Genomic DNA, 6,782 nt, shown 5'->3' with positions numbered 1-6,782 from the left:
TTTAAACGAAACCCCGTCTCCAACTAGCAACTTGGATGCATCCACTTCCGAAACATCCTTATCCAAGGATTGGAAGTATGTAGATGCTCATCCTAAGGAGCTAATCCTAGGAGACACATCAAAGGGGGTTCAAACAAGATCTTCTTTTAAAAACTTTTGTGCCAACGCCGCCTTTCTCTCCCAAATTGAACCCAAATGTGTTGATGAAGCCATGAAAGATGATTCATGGATTATCGCAATGCAAGATGAATTAAATCAATTTGAGAGAAATAAGGTGTGGACGCTTGTTCCTAGGCCAAATGACCATTTAGTTATTGGTACTAAATGGGTATTTAGAAACAAGCAAGATGAAAATGGTATCGTGGTTAGAAACAAGGCTAGATTAGTGGCCAAAGGTTTCAACCAAGAAGAAGGTATCGATTACGAAGAAACCTTCGCACCTGTGGCTCGATTGGAAGCCATAAGGATGCTCCTTGCCTATGCTAGTTGTAATAATTTCAAGTTATTTCAAATGGATGTTAAAAGCGCTTTTCTAAATGGTTTTATTTCCGAAGAAGTTTATGTTGAACAACCTCCTGGATTTGAAAATAATAGCCTCCCTAATCATGTGTTTGGATTAACTAAAGTTCTCTATGGTTTAAAACAAGCCCCAAGGGCTTGGTATGAGAGACTTAGTTCTTTTCTCATTGAAAATAATTTCATAAAAGGCAAGGTTGATACTACATTGTTTATCAAGAATTTTGAAAATAATTTTCTCATTGTTCAGATTTATGTTGATGATATCATCTTTGGCTCTACAAATGAATTTCTTTGTGAATCTTTTGCTAAAACTATGAGTCTTGAATTCGAAATGAGCTTAATGGGAGAATTAACATTCTTCTTAGGTTTACAAATCAAACAACTAAGCAATGGCATCTTTATTAGTCAAACCAAATATGCCATGAATTTATTAAAAAGGTTTAACATGAACAACTCAAAGGCTAGTAACACTCCTATGAGCACCTCCACTAAGTTAGAAATTGATGAAAGTGGAGAAAGCTTTGATCAAAAAACTTATAGGGGTATGATAGGAAGTTTACTTTACCTCACTGCAACCAGACCAGACATCATGTTCAGTGTAGGACTTTGTGCTAGATTTCAATCAAACCCTAAGATATCTCATCTCAAAGCAGTTAAAAGAATATTTAGATATCTTAATGGTACCACAAATCTAGGATTATGGTACCCAAAATCAGAGAATTTTGAGTTAATTGCTTATGCTGATGCTGACTTTGCTGGCTGTAGATTAGATAGAAAAAGCACATCAGGATCATGTCAATTTTTAGGACATGCCCTTGTTTCCTGGTCATCAAAGAAACAAAACTCGGTTGCACTATCAACAACCGAAGCTGAATATATTGCAGCAAGTGCATGCTGTGCACAAGTTGTATGGATGAAAAATACCTTAGAAGATTATAAAGTTCATCTCAAAAATATTCCAATTAAATGTGATAACACAAGTGCAATATGCTTAACCAAGAATCCTATACAACACTCAAGAACAAAACATATTGATATTAGACATCACTTTATACGAGATCATGTCATCAATCATGACGTAACCATAGAGTTCATTGATACTAAACATCAACTAGCTGACATTTTTACAAAACCTCTAAGTGAAGAACATTTTGATTTCATTAGAAGAGAATTAGGAATGTTGATGTGTCCGAACAGATAAATTTGTTAAAATCATTTTTCGGACTATATTGTATGATCAAATCACTTGATTTCCATGATTATATGTGAAAATCTGCAACAAAATCTTGTCCGAATGCATCTTATTTATGAAACAGATTTTCTCGTACACCTTCATAAAAATTGAGTTTCTGAAATAGATTTTATGAAAGTGATTCATGTGTATGTATTCCATCCTGCAAAATCTTTACACAAAGGGGAAGAAGTATTTAAAGCAATCTATGTAAAATTCCTCTATAAGCTTGCGATTGTTATTTTCTGGTATCATGTTTACTATGCTTTTTGTTGATGACAAAGGGGGAGATATATATATGAATTGATAAACACTGCCATGATGAATGATGCTATAAACACTGCTATAATTATGCTATAATTATGCCATCCTTGCATCACCAAGAGATATATGAACATGTGCTAAAGTTTGCATTATGCCCTGTGTTGATATCTTATCATGTGAAGAAAATGCAAAACTTGCTAGAATATTTCAAATGTATTCATCATGTAATAAGTTTCACAGCTTTATATGAAAATGTTCAAACTACATGATGAATAGTTACAAACACAATCATACAAATCTGATGATGTATGTCAAGCCCTGACATCATCTTTGAAGAGATACATCATGATGAGAATCATGATGGGAGTATTGATAAGTTTAACTGATCTAACTTATCAATACGTCACTTGAATTCTTAGGTCTTGAATTCAAGGTTGACTTATCTCAACTATGGCATATAGACAGGGGGAGTTAAGGATAACTCCATTATCAATTGATTGTCATCATCAAAAAGGGGGAGATTGTTGAATCTCGGATTTTGATGATGAAGTCAATTGTCATTTGTTGTCTAATCTATGTGTTGAGATAAGTGTGCAGGATTAACTACGATGAAAGATAGACAAGCAGCAGGAGTTGCGCCGGAGTCAAGTTCATGATCACGTTGGGAGTTCGAGAGTTCGACGGAAGTTCGGACGGTCGTCGGAGGTTCTGTGAGAACAGATCCGAGAAGTCCAGAAGCTTGCCAAGCGAAGCTCGTCGGAACTTGCCAAGTGGATCGTCGCAAAGTCCAGGAGTTTGCCGGAAGTCCGCAGGAGCATCACCGAGGGTTCATCGGATGATCGACGGAAGTTCGCCGGAAGGAGCGATTGACGCACCGAAGCAAAGCTGCAGAAGTTGTCTTAGATTTAATCGTAGTTAGCACGATGATTAAGTTGGAAAATGGGAGGTGATCCCATTGGCTTAATCTTGGGGCAATTGGGCCCCTGAAAGATTGAAATTGGGTCGAATGGAATGAACCATTCGGACCCTGATTGCACCAGGAGGTGCAACCGCCCAGGCCAGGAGGTGGCACCGCCTGGGCTAAGCCTCATAGCGAGACTGGGCGGTGCAACCTCCCCAGCCGGGAGGTGGCACCGCCTGAGCTCAGTCTTCGAGCTAGACTGGGCGGTGCAACCTCCCTGGCAGAGAGGTGGCACCGCCTGAGCTCAGTCTTCGAGCTAGACTGGGCGGTGCAACTTCCCTGGCAGAGTGGTGGCACCGCCTGAGCTCAGTCTTCGAGCAAGACTGGGCGGTGCAACCTCCCTGGCAGAGAGGTGGCACCGCCTGAGCTCGGTCTTCGAGCTCTGCCAGGCGGTGCAACCTCTCCAGTCAAGAGGTGCAACCGCCTGATCCCGGAATTCCGGGATTTGATCGTTTTGAGCTCCAAATTTGAATTGGGTTGGGGCCTATAAATTCCCCACCCATTCAGCACTTAAAAGATACAGACCTACACCGAAATCTTGATCTTTTCTGTGATTCTAAGAGCTCAAAAGTGATTGTAAAGCCTTTAAGTCTCCTCCTTCTGTTCTTCAAGTTTTCAGTTGTAAAGTGAGGAGAGAAAGGTCTGTAAAGGTTGTCTCCTGAGCCTGTCAAAAGGAGAGAAACTGTAAAAGGGAAGTTTGGCCTTCGCCTATTGAAGGAAGGCCCCTAGTTGACGTCGGCAACCTCGTCAGTGGAGGAAGCCAAAAGTGGAGTAGGTCAAGGCTGACCGTACCACTCTAAATCTCTGGTTTGCGTTTATTTTTGAGCACTTTATCATTACTGCAAACCTCCTTCATTACTACTACTCTCTGCGCTTTCACGAACAAGTTCTAAGTGCTGTTCTTCTGAATCTGCATTCAGACGTAAATTCGTGTTTTCGTACATTACTGTTTACGTTTACGTTTGATTCTGCAGAACCGTCTTCCGTGCTTTCACGAACGAGTTTCCTTGCAGTTTACACTTACATTTTGATTCTATTGATAACTGCAAACTGTCCTCTGCTATTTTACGAACGAGTTTCAACATTTAGACGTAAAACTGCATTTAGACGTAAAACTGCATTTAGACGTAAATCGGCTTTCCTCGCACAATCATCAGATCTCAGTTCATGTTTACGTCTTGATTTCAACTGCATACTGCCTTCTGCGAGTATCCAAACGAGTTTCAAAGTTTAGACGTAAATCTGCGTTTAAGACGTAAATCTGCGTTTAGACGTAAATCTGCGTTTAGACGTAAATCTGTTTTTTTGCAGATTACGTTTTGAGCTGAACAACAGCAGCACACTGTCTTTATACTTCTGCTTAAACTGCTTCTAGACGCAAACTGCATTTAGACGCAATCTGCGCTTAGACGCAATCTGCGCTAAGACGCAAACTGCGCTTAGACGCAATCTGAGTTTAGACGCAATCTGCATTTAGACGCAAACTGCGTTTAGACGCTAACTGTGTTTAAACGTAAACTGCACTTAATCATAAGTAATCTTAGAATCGGTTTTTGCATCAAAATAGTCTTTATCGAACGAACGCAGCTTTCATTTTTTAATCGCTGAAAAATATCCGCTGCACTAATTCACCCCCCCCCTCTTAGTGCTCTTGATCCTAACACAACCATCCAAAGCAATTCCCACAATTGCTTAAAAGATCATCGTCGAATTCCGCCATCATCTCCACCACCACGGATCATCCTTTGATCTCCCCGTGAATTGCAACAGGTTCTGGTTTTCTACCTTACTGCTGTTGTAATTTAGTTATCTTTATTTGAAAATCCCAAAAAAAAATTATTCCTATATTGCTGCATAAACTTTTCGTCATAAAGTTTTCATCTCTACGACGAAAGATACATTGCAGAATTCCAACCGTATAGCACTATCTGTTTGATCTTGCTACTATGTTTTTTCTATCCAAATCTCCACGAAATTTTATGACATCTTTGACACTTCCTAACAGCAGATTTCCCTTTGGTTTTGTCAAAAAATTCTCAATATAAACCATTGATATTTTACATCTAATCTGCTATACTTTAAAATCTGCACCGTAAAATTTCAGCCGCATAGCACTGATTGTTTGATCTTGATACTACGTTGTTTCTATCCAAATCTCTACAAAATTTTTATGATAGCTTTGAAACTTCCTAATAGTGGATTTCCCTTTGGTTTCATCAAAAAATTCTCAATATAAACTTCTGATCTTTTACGTCCAATCTGCTATACTTAAAAATCTATGCTGCAGAAAATTTCAGCTGCATATTGTTGCCTTAACCCATCTATTTGCAATTTTTTTTGAATGAAATTTCTAATACACTTTATAGATCATCTTGGCTTCCATCTAAGATTGATCTATTGAGGAATTCATCTCTAAAACCGATTTTTGTGTTGCTATAAATTTTCATCGTAAACTGCTGAAATTTTTCGACGAGAATTTTGCTATCGCAACTTGCACCAATTTCCTTGCTGTTATACTGCCGAAATTTTCTTGATTAAATTAGTCATCCTTGTTGTCATATAAACTGTGATTTTGCTATCAAGTCCCTCCTCAATTCTCTCAAGTTTTTGGTGGAAATTACGTCGAGAAACCGCTGTTTCTTCGACGACAATTCTACTCTTACAAGACAGCACATACTTGCTGCAACTTCCACTGATTTCTCTCAAACCGTTGCTGCCATCTACCACAGATCCAAAACTTTCATCCACAGCCCTAAAACTCCACCAAACCACACCCTCAAACTGTACCCAAAACAGCCACAAAACAAGCCTAAATCATAGCCTACATCCACCGATCCACCAACCCTTTCGACCATCACTTCTCTCAACCTATACATGCCTTTAACCTGACAACAAAAGAGAGATCTTAACATCATAGATTTGGAGGCATATACTATGGTATCTAAGGAGGCAATCGATGCTAAATTTGAAGCCTTGGAGGCGCGAATGGAGGATAAGATTCGGATGCTCTTTACCGAACTCAGATTGGGCCGACTACTAAGCCCGAAAAAATCATATCACGGAGAGAGCTTTGCCCAATCGCACCAGGCCCGAAGAGATGAGTTCTAAGGGAGGGGAGGCTCTATGATTGATCCCAACTATCCACGCATAAGGGTGGACTTCCCTAGATGGGAAGAAGGAGACCCGATTGGTTGGATCTTGCACGCGGAGCGATATTTTCGGTACCACAAAACCGCGGATGCATCTATGGTGAAAATTGCAGCTATACATCTTGAAGGGGATGCTATACAGTGGTTTGACTGGTTTGAACATACTTATGGAGTCCTTTCATGGCAACAATTCAAAGAAGGACTGCTGATCCGCTTCAGACCAACCGATTACGAGAATATTGACGGACAACTAGCAAAGATCCGACAAACCTCCACCATTCAGGAGTACCAAACCAGGTTTGAAAGGTTATCTAATCAAACTCTTGATTGGTCTCAAAAACAGCTATTGAGGACCTTTATTGAGGGCTTGAAGCCGGAGATCCGAGGAGAAGTTAAAGCGCGACAACCGTACACGCTTATGGCAGCCATCTCTTTCGCACGACATCAAGAGGAGCAATTGAACCATGAAGCTCGAAGGACTAGGGTCACTCCTCAACTAGTAATATTGAAGCCCTTAGCCCCCCCTACTGTTGACGGAGTCCTTGCACCAAAAAGGTTGACAAGAGAAGAGCTTCAGGAGCGATCTGCGAAGGGGTTATGTTGGCATTGCGACGAGCCGTGGAGCCATGAGCATCGTTGTAGTAAAGGGAGACTTTTT

This window comes from Musa acuminata, chromosome BXJ1-4 (genome assembly GCF_036884655.1).
Source record: "Musa acuminata AAA Group cultivar baxijiao chromosome BXJ1-4, Cavendish_Baxijiao_AAA, whole genome shotgun sequence".
NCBI lineage: Eukaryota > Viridiplantae > Streptophyta > Magnoliopsida > Zingiberales > Musaceae > Musa > Musa acuminata.
This window is presented reverse-complemented; position numbering follows the sequence as displayed.